Source organism: Myodes glareolus, chromosome 10 (genome assembly GCF_982192425.1).
Source record: "Myodes glareolus chromosome 10, mMyoGla1.1, whole genome shotgun sequence".
Taxonomy (NCBI): Eukaryota; Metazoa; Chordata; class Mammalia; order Rodentia; family Cricetidae; genus Myodes; species Myodes glareolus.
This window is the reverse complement of record NC_142035.1, coordinates 18,586,625-18,602,247: the sequence shown is the minus strand read 5'-3', so window position 1 is coordinate 18,602,247 and position 15,623 is coordinate 18,586,625.

Below are 15,623 nucleotides of genomic sequence, written 5' to 3'. Positions count from 1 at the left end.
TTCTAAAAACATAAAGAAGAAATCATTGTCCTTTACAAACAAGCACCCTGGGCTCAAAGATGCAATAACTCAGAAAGCCATTCACTGGGCACCCAGCAAGTGGCAGGCACTGAGCCAGATACTGGAAGCTTTGTTAAAGTGACCAGAGTCTCTGAATAAATGAGGCTTGTGGAGAAGATGGACATTGACCAAATAATCACACAGTAATGAGGGACATGAAGGAAAGATACATAAAGGTACTTACCCAACCTAGGGGTCAGGGAAGGGTCCCCCATAGAAGTCAGGTGTAGTGGCATTTCATTTGTATTTTAATAAATAAAGCTTGCCTGAAGTTCAGAGGGTAAAACAGCTGCACTGATCAGTCTTACAGACCAGGCAGTGGTGACACACACCTTTAATCCCAGTAGCCACACTTGTTTGCCATAGAAACCATGTGGTAGGGGTACACGCCTTTAATCCCAGCACTAGAGAGGAATATAAGACAGGAGGAGACAGCTCTCACACAGTCTCATTCTGAGATTCCTGGAGGTAGGATCACCATTTTGGACTGAGGTAGAGGTAAGAGCCAGTGGCTGGCTGCTTTGCTTTTCTGACCTTCAGGTTGAACCCCAATATCTGTCTCTGGGGTTTTATTAATTGTGCTACAGTGAGGCGCTAAACTTAGATCTGAAAGATTACAAAGACTTACTCAGACAATGAAGCATTAATTTGCTCATTGATAAATGAAAGCAGTGTGCATCTCCCTCTGCCGTTTTCATTCTTCTCATACATATATAAATTCCTAAAATGCTTGCTTTCCAATTCTGTGTGATTTTTCAGCTCTTTGCATGTCAACGCATTGAGGCCGTTCATTTTAACTAAGGAAGCTGTCAGCCTACTGACATCTCCCATCTGTACTGCAATTTATTTTTCCAAGCCCCTGATGTTGACACTTGGGTTGTTTCCAGATTTCCATTCTTTAGACAGTGCCACAATCAATGTCCTCCATGTTTGTTTTTTACAACATCCAAGTCCATGAGAATGCCCCTACGGTAACTGTCCATGTTCACTTCGATACTCACTGACATCACACTTCTATGTGTGTGTACAGCATATGTGTCTGTAGTATGTGTGTGTGGTGTGTGCAGTGTATGTGTATGGTGTGTGCGTGGTATGCAGCGTGACTAAGGTGCACATGCAGCATGTATGTATATATGCAATGTGTGCACATGTGTGTGCAGTGTATGTATGCTCAGTGTGTAGTTTGCAGTGTGTATATATGTGTAGTGTGTGTGTATGTATGTGTAGCGGGTAGGTGTATATGTATGTGTTGTGGGTGTGTATATGTATGTGCTGTGGGTATGTATATGTATGTACTGTGGGTGTGTATATGTATTGCTGTGGGTGTGTACATGTATGTGCTGTGGGTGTGTACATGTATGTGCTGTGGGTGTGTGTATGTATTGCAGTAGGTATGTGATGGAGGAAGATGATGACGCGGTGCGATCGGTAATTAATGGTCCGCCAGACTAGCTTACAAAAGATACAGCTTTAATAAAACAGAAGGAAAACTTACACCAGAATCCCAACCGTCCGGAACGCTGGAGCCAGGCCAGAGAGAGGGCGGGGAAGTGCACCCGCCAGATTTATAGGTAAATTTTTGTCTTAGGGCAACACGCCCCACGGACAGAATGTGATTGGCTGAACTCCCCTATCAGGTATGTGTATGTATATGCAGTGGGTGTGTGTATGTATGTGCAGTGGGGGAAGAACACACACGCTACAATACATGTTAGAAGACAACTTTCTACTTTCTAGAGAGTTATCACCTTCACCTTCTGACTTGTTGAGGCAGAGTTTTCCTTCTCTGCTGCCACACCATGTACTCCAGGCTATTTCACACACACACACACACACACACACACACACACACACACACACACACCAGCTTATGGGTCATCTTCCTGTCTCCTCCCATCTCCCAGGAGGAGTTCTGAGAGGTCATAAGCAGAGTACCCCATCGAGGTCTGTATGTGTTGTAGACAAACTCGGGTCATCGTATTTGCACAGAATGCGATTCACCCACTGATTTGCCACCCTCCTCCCATTTCCTCTTATTCCACATCAGACAGGAACTTCAGAAATGCACGTAAAGAGCAAACCTGGACAGTGTCAGGATGGTGAAGAGCAGAGACTCCATGGTCAGCACACGCCGTCTTCTCTACCAAATTCACTCCCCAGACACTCTAACACCCACTCTGTAAGGCTCAGTCTGGGCTGAACGGGACAAAACTACACAGGAAGTTGGGCTCCAGGCACTTGAACCAACAGCTACTCCTAAAACATGCCACCAGGAACAGCAGCACATTGTCTCCAGTCCACATTTTCACTAACTTGGGGTCAGGCCACTGAGTCTTTCTGATCGGTATCTGAACCCGCATTGCGGTTCTTCCATCTACTTGTATGACTCTCTCAGTGTCCCCTAATTCCCATCAGAAACTCTTCCGAGTTTGGAGGCTAGTCTGGGATATGCAACAAGAAACTGTTCAAAAAGAAAGAAAGGTAGGATTGGAAAGGGGAGGGGAAGGGGAGAGAGGACTGGGGAGGAGTTGGTGTGATCCCACCCACCACTACCATCACAGGGAGGTTCTGAGCCCCTGGGCAGGTGCTTCCAGAGGAATCCTTCACACTGGGGGCTTGTGGACAGCTGCTAAGAAGCTTTGAAAACCTCAGGGTACAACAGGAGAGCACGGGGCAAAGTCCATCACAGAGGACCCCAGAGCCCAGGAGTGTATTCCAGCTTCTACCCCCTCACCTGTCGCCAGAAGATCCTAAACCCAGACTTTGCACTACTTCCTGAAGCCAGGGCCCTGGGCCCAATCTAGGCTTTTTCTAGAACTGCTATGGAAAGGGGTTGAGGGTACAGACCCTGGCTTCTTAGCCCACCATTCAGGTAGCCCTCTGTGGTGGTTTGAAAAAATATGGCTCCCAAAGCGAGTGAGAAGGTGTGGCCTTGTTGGAGTAGGTGTGTTCTTGTTGGAGGAAGTGTGTCACTGTGAAGACGGGCTTTGGGGTCTCATGTATGCTCAAGGCACGCCCAGTGAGACAGACCACTTCCTGTTGCCTGCTTATAGAGATGTAGGACTCTCAGCTCCAGCACCGCATCTGCCTGCAGGCCACCGTGTTGCACCCTGATGAGAACAGACTAAACCTCTGAAAATGTCAGCCACCACAGTCTAATGTTTTTCCTTTATAAAAGTTGTCACTGTCAAGGTATCTCTTCACAGGAACAGAAACCCTAACTAAGACACCCTCCCTGACCCCACAAGCATGCGGCCCAAGCCTTTGTACCACAGCACGTCAGTGCAAGGATCCCCATCAGGTCTGAGTCACAGCTCCACCACACATTTAGCCAGTGGGTCCTGCCAGCTGGTCCTGTCCTTTGAACCCCAACTGGATTCAGGAAACACTAAGTCTGTGTGACATTTGAGCAAGTGGTTCCTTAAGCCTGGAGGCTAAGGTCTGGAGGAGCCACAACTCCACGCCCTCACAATCCCCTACACCCATGGCTATTACAATGCTGTGGGTGAGTGGTGCTTGTGACCTGCAAACAGTGTTCTGCTGCCCTGAGCCCGCCCACTTCACCCCACCACCACCGTGAAAGCAAAATAACTGGCCTGGGGAGAAATGAAGACATTCAATAGGAAAACTTGTATCTTTCAATATAACTATTAGACTATTGAAGCAATTGACCCCCCCCCCCAAGAAATGGGAACTTCCCCAGGAATCTCATGGTAAGAGAAAGAAAATGTGCCAGCTGTAGAGAACTTGTCTCCTACAAAGAGATTTACAACTTGTCAAACTTTCACTTTCTAGGGTAAGACTGAGGCCCAAAGGTCAGTGGTGGGCATGGTCGCACCTGGGTCAGGCCTGCTTAGATATGCATGTCCTTGGTCTTCTGTTTAAACTTTAATCTCAATTCAGGACCCCAAAGGTAAACTTGAGAGAGTGGCTGGATCTCTGCCTCTCTTCCTAATGTGACCATGTTAAATCTCCTTTTACACTTTTCTGCTATTAATTTGGCCCTTTTAATTGGTGTCACAAGCACAGATGTCCATAAACCTGTACTGAGCACATCCTGGGCACATACTAGGTACTCAGAAAATGACTGTAAAATGCATAAAAGAACAAATGTCTACCCTCCCAGAGGGGACCTCCAACACTTCCTGTCATTCCTTGTCTTGTACCTAACTCATTACCACACACAATGACGTCCTCAGACGATCATCTAGAGAGCAGAAACATCTGCGCTTTACAGGCCCCCGGGACAGAAGCCAACAGGTCTGCATTTCTCTGGAGGGCTCCCAGAAACATCCATTTTTTTTAGCAGTTAGAAGCGTTGACATAGCTAGGTGGTGGTGGTGCACGCCTTTAATCTCAGCACTCAGGAGGCAGAGGCAGGTGGATCTCTGTGAGTTCGAGGACAACCTGGTCTACAAGAGCTAGTTCCAGGACAGCTAGGACTGTTACACAGAGAAAATCTGTCTCAAAAAACAAAAACAAAAAAAAAAATTAAGGTAGTGACATAAAGTATGGCTCACACATTAGAGGAAACAAGAGACAGTTTATTCCTGAGTCAAATATGGGTGTGCATAGCCCAGGAACACAGGTTCAGGTTATCACCCCTCACAACAGGCCTCAGTGTATATATGATTTCATAATATTTTTTGAGTTACAGAAGAAAATAAAACCATAAAACCCAGGGCATTTTTCATATACACAGGTGGAGGCACTGGGTAGTAAGTCATAGCAAAGCCAATATGTTTATTATAGGTCTCAGATGCAATCTGACCACACACTTAGCTTTGGGGTTGACGGCAGCTAATGATCTGCCAAGTTGATATATCTATCAGGTTCTAGATGGTTCTCAAAAGGATGTTAAGGTCTGGGAAGACCACTCTGCCATTAAAGTACTTGTCATACCGGCATGGGGCCCTGAGTCTAGTTCCCGGATGTCATGTATAAAAGCTGTGTGCCATGGCATGCACAAGTAACCACAGCCCTTGGAAGGCAGAGACATACAGATCCTCGGGGCATGCTGGCCATCAAGCAAACTCCAGGGCTATGAGAGAAGAATCTGCACCCCAAACAAGGTGGGGACATCAAGATGGTTCAGTGAGTAGAGGTGAATCTCAGTGGCCTGAGTTCAATCCCAAGAACCCACATGACAGAAGAAGAGAACAATTTCACGCAGTTGTGTTCTGACTCCACATACTCCCCTGCCTCTATAGGAAGTAAATAACTGTCAAAAACCAACTGATGAAACGCGGTGGACATCTCCTGAGCAACAACATCCAAGGTTATCCCCCTGCCCCCCATAAGCACACATACACACATACGCACATATGCACACATACACATATATGTACATATGCACACATACACACATATGCACACGTGCACACTTACACACACATACACATACACACACATACACACATACTACACATACACACACACGCACACATGCACACACACATATGCACACATACACACATACGCACACGTGCACTTACACACACATACGCACACATACACACATACGTACACATGCACACATACGTACACATACACACATATGCACACATACACACATGCACACATACACACATATGCACACATACACACATATGCACACATACACACATACGCACATATGCACACATACACACATTCAGAAAAGGAAGTGAGGTCAGACATAGAGGTGGGCAACTACTAGCCATTGGTGTATTAAGAGGAACCCGAGATAATTTTGGCCCCATATTCACAATATCCAACTTTCCACAATCATGACATTACAACCAGTTAGTCAGTCTGCAACATGAGTGTGACTTTCTTCTAGAACATTCAGTTTCCAGAAGCCACTAAGATTCCTTGGCTCAGGTTCTATGCAGCTTCCAATCCATCACTGTTGCATCTCCAACTGCTCACAGAGGAGGACCATCATCCTGAGAGTGGCCCCCCCAGAAGCCAGGGTAACATCCCCACCTCCATGTCCACATCTACAGAGTCCTTCTCTCATGACAAACGAGCCTCGGGAACTAAGCCTGATCATCTTTCTCTTGCCCCCACACAGCCACAGCCGGAAACAGAAAGGTGAATTAACACCTACTCCCTGCCATCCAGCGAAGTAGAGTTCAAAGCAAAGTCTTGAGTTACGGAATGTGAGAAAAATACACATTATTTGTGTTTTCTAAAAAGAAAAGTGTAGTTAGGCATGGTGACACCCACCTTTAATCCCAGCACTCAGGAGACAGAAGCAGATGGATCTCTGTGACTTCGAGGCCAGCCTGGACTGCATAAGCAAGTTCCAGGACAGCCAGAGCTATGTAGAGAGACCCTGTCACATAAAAACCATAAACAAAAGTATGCATGTCTAGACAGTAGAGAAATTCTTTCTTTCTTTCTTTCTTTCTTCTTTCCTTCCTTTCTCTCTCTCCCTCTCTCTTTCTTTCCTTCTTCATTTCATTATTATTATCATTATTATTTTAACATGAATATATCATTTTAGGTAGAAGGAAAAAAGATTAATCCACTCCTCTAGCTGAGACTAGTGGCCTCCTTCCATGTAATTAAACATATGGCCAGCAGATGGCGATACAGGCTCGCAGCAGGCCCTTCACAACCTTTTGGATGATGGAGTCAGTTCTTTCCTTCCTTCTGTTCTCTTGAGCCTGCCTTAGGAAGAAATGCCCCAGAGGACACTGCAAAGACCACAGGAGGGGGACCCAACACATGTCCCTCTCCTGAGCCAGGTACAAGGAGCAGAAGTCAAGCCCGCAGGAACTGAAGGAGAGGGACAGAATTGGAAGCCTGGCAACAGACAGAAGAACAATTAGCCCTCAGACATCTATCATCTCATCATGCCTATGGCGCAATCTGCAACTGACCACTAGACAAACTGACCCGAGGCTGGGTGTGGTGGTGTATGCCTGTAATGCTGGAGACTGAGACCGGAGAATGAGCAGTTCAAGGTGAATCCCAAATACACAGAGAAACCCTGTCTCAGCCTCCACCCTTGCTCAGGGCAGATCACATGATGCCAGCAGAGTTTATTAATCTTGCGCAGCCCACATAAAAATGGGATCAACGCGATTGAGGAGGAGGGGAAAGGCCCACTATAAGTGGAGGCCAGAAACCGAGCCGCCAGAAAGTCCCCCCGCAAAAGGTTGCAATCTCTCTATATGCCACATTAAAACCATATGGAAAAGTTCTTCCAGTTATGAATGTTAGCCCATACCGCTCCTTCAGCTGAGAAAAATAACTTTCACATAAACCATAGAAAAGTCTTGAGGCCAAATCCCAAATGAAGTTAATTCAAGCAAGAAAAATGAGGAACAAAATAGCATTTCCACCAGCAGGAAAAGCATGCCAGAGAGCTGGTTTCAGGGCAGAACAGAACCCTGACCGTTTCAAAATGACGTGCCAGGTGTCCAGAATCACGCAAGGCTGTGAAAGAGCGCCACACATCAGCACTAGGACGCCTGTGAGTACAGCAAGGCACTCAGGAAGGGAGGAGAGGCACATTTTCTAGGGACTGTTTTAGAAATGAAAATTCTGAAGATACAATCAGCCCTGCCTCAAGATAATGCTTTCAAAGAGGTGGAAGATATTACATCAACAGAACATACAAAACTGTGTGTGCTAGTGGCTGCCTTTTGTACCAGCACTTGGGAGGAGGCAGGTGGATCACTGAGAGTTCCAGGACAGCCAGGACTACACAATGAGAAACTCCCCTCCACACCCCTGCAAAAAAAAGAAAAAAAAATGCCTTTAATCCCAGCACTTGGGAGGCAAAGGCAGGAATATCTCTGTAAATTTGAGGCCAGCCTGGTCTACAGAGAGAATACAGAGAGTTCCAGAACAGCCAAGGCTGCACAGAGAAACCCTGTCTTGAAAAACCAAAAAAAAAAAAAAAAAAAAAAGGAAGGAAATGAACACACGATATACCTGAAATATCAACACAGAACAATTAGACTTTAGGACATATTCTACTAAAATCTCTGAACTTCAGGGAAAGCAGGAAAAATCCTTTGTGTGCCTAAGGAGAATAAATAAATAGATAATACATAAATAGCTGATATAAGAAAATAAATTCAAATATTATAGAGCATTGCTTTATGTCAAAATAAAAGAAGTGACATTTTAAAAATAGCCAATTTCTTCCATATTTACCACAGCTGTAAAAAGCCCACTAGCACAATTGTAGATAGGAAAAAACTGAAGAAAGAGGATTCTTGTGAATCCTAAAAACCTACTACAGAAAAATACAACCAAAATGACTAAAACTACAAAAACTAAAACGTAAAGAAATTGCTTGTAGGATACCTAGTCATTTGTGTGCCCGAGACTACATGAGAACCCTGAGGAGAGCGTGTGCCGTGCAATCGCTGTATGCTGTGACAACGAAGCTAGAGGAACAATTCCAAAATACAAGGAATTTCTGAAATATGAAGAACTAAGCCAGTGAGATGGCGCTCAGCAAGCAAACTGCTTCTTGCCAAGCCAGATGACCTGAGTTTATCGCAGCACTTACTGAGGGGAGGAGAGAACCCCACTCCTGAAAGTCGTCCTCTGACCTCCGCCTGAGTGCTTGATATGCATCTGTACATACATGTACACAGAAATACATAAATATAAAAAGAGTATGAGACGATGAAGTGTCACTCAGCCTTAAAATGTAAAGAATAAAGGGCGGGAGAAATGGTTCAGAGGTTAAGAGCACTGGCTGCTCTTCCAGAGGACCTGGTTTAATTCCCAGCAGCTCACAACTGTCTATAACTCCAGTTCCAGGGGATCCAACACCTTAACACAGTTATACATACAGGTAAAACACCAATGCACATAAAATGTATAAAAGAAGTACTAATATAAACTTTAGAGACTGGAGAGATGGATCAACAGTCTAGTTTAGAGCACTTGCTGTTCTTGCAGATGACCTGGGTTCATTTCCTGCCACCCACAGGGCAGCTTACAACCATCTATAACTCCAGCTCCAAAGATTCTAACATCCTCTTCTGGCCTCTGTGGGAACAACACAAAATGGTACACATACATACATGCAGGCAAAACTCTTATACATGTAAAATAAAATATGAAATATATATACTTACATATTTTTATCATATATGCATATAAATAGCCTATTAGATTAGATTTATATGTATTTCAGGGCTGGCAAAAAGGTTCAGTGGGTAAGTGTGCTTTCTGCCATGCCTGAGTTCAGTTCCCAGCAGTCACACAGTGAAGAGGGAGAACTGACTCCCATGACCAGTCCATTAATTTCTACTTGCACACCACGGCACATGCATGGGTCCATTAACCTCTACTTGCACAGCATGGCACATGCATGGGTCTGCTAATCTCTACTTGCACACCACGGCACATGCATGGGTCTGCTAACCTCTATTTGTACACCATGGCATATGCATGGGCACACACATACTAAATAAACACATGTAAAACAAAAATTAAGATAAAAGTATATACTTTTCAAATGTTTGTAAATATGTCTAGAAAGGAGGTTGCTAGGGTATGACTGTTGCCATTTTTATTTGTGATATAGGACAACTCAAATAAATAAAATTGGATCATATATATTTATTATCCCCTATATCCATGAGGGTTTAATTTTCAACATGGTAAAAGGGCATTTATTCATTTTTAAAATATTCTTTTAATTATTTTGTGTGTGTGCGTGTGCGCGTGCACGTGTGTGTGTGTGTGTGTGTGTGTGTTAGTTTGTGTGAATGCACTGCTCCTGGAGGCCAGAGGTGACAGATCCCTATGGAGCTGACTAATGTAGGTGCCAGGACCCAAACTTGGGTCTAACCCCTTCGTTTGGCTTCCAAGCAGATCAGGCATGTACATGGCACACAGACATACATGCAGGCAAATACTGATATATAAAATAAAAATAAATCTTTTTTAAAAGAAAAAGTAAATCTTTCTTTAAAATTGTTGTTTCAGTCATTGACTTGACTTCCAGTTTTAAAACTCATTATGGGGCAGGAGAGATGGCTCAGTTGGTACACATGCTTTGCATATACAAAGAATTGGAATCCCCAAGACCCACATCACCAGCCAGACTTAGTAGTGCACACCCTTAATCCCAGCACTCAGGAGACAGAGGCGGGGTGGGGGGGGCAGGGGATATCTATAAATTCAAGGCCAGCCTAGCCTACACAGCAAGTTCCAGGCCAGCAATGAAAACCTGCCTTAAAATTTAAAAAAAAAAATTCACCAGCCACTCGGGAGGCAGAGGCAGGCTGATCTCTGTGAACTGGAGGTCAGCTGGTCACAGAATGAGTTCCAGGATAGCCAGGGCTACAGAGTGAAACCCTGTCTTGAGGGATAAACAAAAAACAAAAACAAAACAAAAAAAAGCAAGGCATTGCTGCATGGGCCTATAACTGCAGTACTAAGGACTAGAGACAGGTGGAGCTCTAGAGCTCGCTGGCCAGACAGCCAAAACATTGATGAGTCAGAGACCCCATCTCAATTCAGTATCGTGGAGAGCAATAGAGGAAGTCACTCCACCCCTGCTTGGGCCTCCACATAAGCATACATACTCTAGCCGGGCGGTGGTGGCACATGCCTTTAATTCCAGAATTTGGGAGGCAGAGGCAGGTGGATCTTTGTGTGTTTGAGGTCAGCCTGGTCTACAAAGCTAGTTCCAGGCCAGTCAGGGCTACACATGGAAACCCTGTCTCGAAACCGCCCCCCACCAAAAAAAGAAAAAAGAAAACAGCACAGGCTCATGGACACTCACACCAAGATGCACAGAACACACACACCACAAACTATTACATGAATTTGGACTTGGGATTAGGCCAGAATTCCCAATAATTTCTGAAATAGCCGCCCAAACCATACTTTGACCATTTTGCATCGTATATCTCTGTGAAGTATTATTCTCAGCATTGACAATTATAAAATCAAAATATCGACTCTAACACTGAAGATGCCCTGCGTTATCAAATTTCCACTCACGAGTTAATGAGGGACGAGCACTCATGTAGGAAAGTATACCAGCGGGCAGAGGACAGCCTTGGTATCAAGTTCTCAGGCACTGTCTGCCTTAATTGGTTGGTTGGTTTGAGACTTTGAGCCTGGGTCTCCCTGGGACCCGGGGCTTGCCAAGCAGGCTGGACTGGTTGGTCAAGGAACCCCAGGAACCACCTGCTTTCACCTCCCCAGCACTGAAATGATAAGAAAGCACCTCATGCCCAGCTTGTGTGTGTATGGGGGGGGGGGGGTTGGAGGGGGTTTTGTTCTGGTTTTCAGATAGAGTCTCTCTAAGTAGTCTGGCCGTCCTGTAACTCTCTGTGTAGTTTAGTCTGGGCTCACAGAGATCCACCTGCCTGGGCCTCCCAAGTGCTGGGATTAAAGGCATGTGCCACCAAGCCTGGCATGCCCAGCTTTTTACATGGGTTCTGGAGGAGCCAATTCAGAGCTTCATGCCTGTAGAACAAGCACTTAACCAACTGACCCATCTCAATCCAAATTTAGCTCTTTCTAAGGAAGGGAAAAAAAGACCAAATACATCCATTCCCAGTATATGAAACTTTGTTAACTTTAATTAATGGTGAAATCATAGGTATAACATAGGATTATCTTAAAATAAATTTCTTCATGATTTAGTTCTAGTAGAGGTTTGACTTGCATGCCTATTTTATATGCCTATATATCCAGGGGAGGATACAAGGGGCAAGTCTTTAAAAAGCCCTGATAGAGGTCAGAAAATGAGGGAAGACAGAGATGACTCAGCAGACCGACCCTACAAGCCGTCCCTGCCCTCTCCAGATAGGTGACTAAGGAAAAGCTCAGGACAGCAGTTCGCCTGGGAACACCAACAGGCGAATGAGGTTCATCTGTGGGTTCCATGCACAGTTGCTAAGACTCCCTGAGTGAAACTAGCCTGACATCCTGGCCACCTGCCCCATGCTGGGGGAGGAAGCATAAAAGATCACTTGCTGGTCTTGGTGCCCAGCTGAGCAAAGCAACTGCAGGGGCCGCCGGCTGTGCAGAGCCAGGGAGTGTTCTGGACGGTTGAGCCTGCAGTACTCTTGCGCTCCAGAGATGACTGCAGGTGAGCTCAGACAGCCCTGCAGTTTCACTTCCGGTTCTCACCGCTCTCATTAGAGCAGTGGAGGAGCCTGAGAAAGGTCCCTGCCTGAAACTGGATGAGCTGGGGCCAGCAGGGAGTGCCACCTGTGTTTCATTCAGGCTGCAGCCCCGATCGAAGGTTTTATCTGCTGAGACCATAACACTCGACACTTGGCCTTGGAGGAAGCAGGAGCACAATACGCCTTTGTTGAAACCAAGTGAATGAACAAATTTAGTAAACGTTTTGGTCACATTTAGAGTCTAAACCTCAATTCATACTTTTAAAATACATCCTCTTTTCCTCTAAAATAGGAGCTCAAAGGGAGAAAAACACAGCACATGTTTAGTATTACATCAGGACTAGATGGGAGCTTGTAGCGGGAGTGATCACAGCCAGGCAGCAGGTCTTCTGGTGTTTTATTTTAGACAGTGACTTGCTGATCAGTCTAGGCCAGCCTCAAATTCACAATCCTGCTTCAGCCTCTCAAATGCAAGGATTATAGGTTTATGTCCACATATCAACAACCTGTTTGGTTGTTTATTTATCTTTGGTTTTTCAAAACAGGGTTTCTCTATGTAGCTCTGGTTTTCCTGGAACTCGCTTTGTAGACCAGGCTGGCCTCAAACTCACAGGGATCTGCCTGCCTCTGCCTCCCAAATGCTGGGATTAAAGGCATGCGTCACCACTGACTGGCTTAACCTGTTTTGTTTTTTGTTTTTTTTTCCCATGAACTATGTTTATTTTTTTTCAAAGTTTATTAAATTATAAAAGTTTCCATTTCCGCCCCCCTCACAACACCCTCCCACTCCCCCAACTCCCTCTCCTCCTCCCTCTCCATCCCTAAGAGCATTCAGGGTTTCCTGCCCTGTGGGTAGTTCAAGTTCCTCCCCCCTCCCTCCAGGTCCAGGAAGGTGAGTATCCCAATTGGACTGGGACTGAATGAGCACGTGATCCAACCAGATTCTCTGAATGTGGCCGGATTCTCTGAATGTGGCTGGCCCGGAGTTTTTCTGAAAAGCCATTGACAATGACACTGGGACTTGTTTCCTCTGCATATACTGGATTTTTTGGGATCCAGTCTGTTTGGATACTCACCTTCCTTAACCTGTTTTTTAAACTATCAGTTTGTTTAGTTATGTCCACATTGTTCCAGAAAGATTCAAGGTAGCTCTTAGCAACACTAACTACAGAAAAGTAAGAATGGCAAAAACAGAACTTGTAGCTGACGGGATGCTCGTGGCTGCATCCCTCCAGAATTCACATACTGAAGACCAAGCCTAAAGAAAGGAGACAGACATAAAGACATGGGGCTTTGGGGAAGTGTCTTCATCCTAAAGATGGTTGCCCTCACAATAGAATTCCAGCCCTTTAAAGGGAGACAGCTCAGTCTATAAAACGCCTGGCACACATAAAAAAGCAGGTATAGCATCAGGTACTGTAGTCCCAGCACTTGGGAGGCAGAGACAGGAGAATGTCTGGACCTTGATAGACAGACAGTTGAGCTAACTGGACTCAATAAGAGACCCTGTCTCAAAAGTAAGTTGGAAAAGCAGGCAAGATGGCTCACCAGGTAGAGGGGCTTGCTGTGCAAGCCTGACGATCTGAGTTCAATCCCCAGAACTCACCTAAAAAAGCTGAATGCTGTGTGCACATCTGTAATCCAGGCACTACTATAGCAAGCTGGGAAACAGAGATGATTAGTGTACAGTGTGGCAGGAACAACGTAAGAGACCCAGCCTCAACAAGACGAAGAGAAACAATTCCCAAAGTCTCTGACCTCCACACATTCGCAATAGCAATGCACCTGTACACACGCGTGCAAGTGAACACATGCCCATACACACACACACACACACACACACACACACGATAATTTTAAAATAGTAATAATAATGTGAAGAGTGGTTGAAGAAAACACGTGACACTGACCTCTGGCCTCTATAGGTGTGCACAGAGATGTGACAAGGTAGGTGTGGTGCATACTGCAATCCTGGAACACCTTCCTCCCTCTCTTCCCTTATTCCCTCCTCTCCACCATGGGAAGCTATAAGATGGTCTGAACTCAAGAGGAAGGCCCTCAGCACATACTGAATCTGCCAGCCCCTTGACCTTGAACTTCTCGGCCTCTGACACACAAATTTCAATTGTTCAAGCCCCAGTCAATGGTATTCTGGTACAGCAGCCACACTAACTGAGACAGAAATTAGACACAGTACTGTTTTTGTTGTTGTTGTTGTTGTTGTCAGATTGACACAAGCTAGAGTCATCTGGGTGGAGGGATCCTCAACTGAGAAGAGGCCTCCATTAGATTGGCCTGTGGGCAAGACTGTGGTACATTTTCTTGATTAATGAATGATATGGAAGGGTCCAGCCCACTGTGGGTGATGCCATCCTTAGGCAAATGGTCCTGGAATGCACAAGAAAGTAAGCAGAACAATCAATAGAGAGTAAGCCAGTAAGCAGCATTCCTCCGCGGTCTCTGCTTGGGTGTTAATATTACTTTGGGGAGGACTGTGAAAGTATTCAGAACTTTGGGTTGGAAAAATCATTCCACGCTCAGAGCTCAATGAACTGCCGTGGGAAAACGGAAGGCATTGCGGAGAGCAGTGCAGACGACGGAGACCTAGATGGTGAAATTTCACAGGAAAGCCCGAGTTCCTCAAAGACTCTATTCTATCAGAACCATTTGTGTGCTGTTTTATATTAAGAATCTGTGATTCCAGTGCAGCACACCATTGATCCCAGCACTTTGGAGGCAGAGGCAGGTGGATCTCTGTGAGTCTGAGAACAGCCTGGTCTACGAAGCAAGTTCCAGGACAGCCAGGGCAACATAGTGAAAACCTGTGTCTAAAAAGGCCACAAATCAAATTGGCAGTTTCTGGTCAGCTGGTGGGGAAGAAACTGCTGTGATTACCAAAAGTGGAACCTTCACTTACCAGGATGATCAATGCTGGCTAACAAGGGCTAACATAGCCCCCAGGATCCCAGTGTTATCAGCTCCCAGGATACTGAGCCCCAGGTCCTCTGCTGTGCCAAGATGAATGCTATGGAATCAGGAAAATGACCTTGTTTCTCCTTCTGAAGAAATTTTTGACAAGTCTGTTGTGGTTTGAATCTGCAATGTCTCCCTCTAGTTCACGTTCTGAATGCTTATCCCTTGGCTGGTGGCACTTGTGTTGGGAGGCTGCAAAGTTTTTAAGAGATGGGTTGGTGGGAGTCACAGCCCTTGGCTCTGCCCATTCTCTGCTTCATGGTCCACCATGGTGGGACAGCTCCACTCTACTGCAGGCCACCAGGACAGAGCCACTCTGCTGTGCCTTCCCATTATGATGGTCTGAAGCCCCTGACTGTAAGGAAACAAACAGGAACAACTTTCTTCCCTCAGGTTGCTGTGTGAGGTAGTCTATCATAATGCCAAATAATGAACATGATTTCCCTGCTCTGGCCATCTCTATGGGTCTCTGCAGCATCTAAA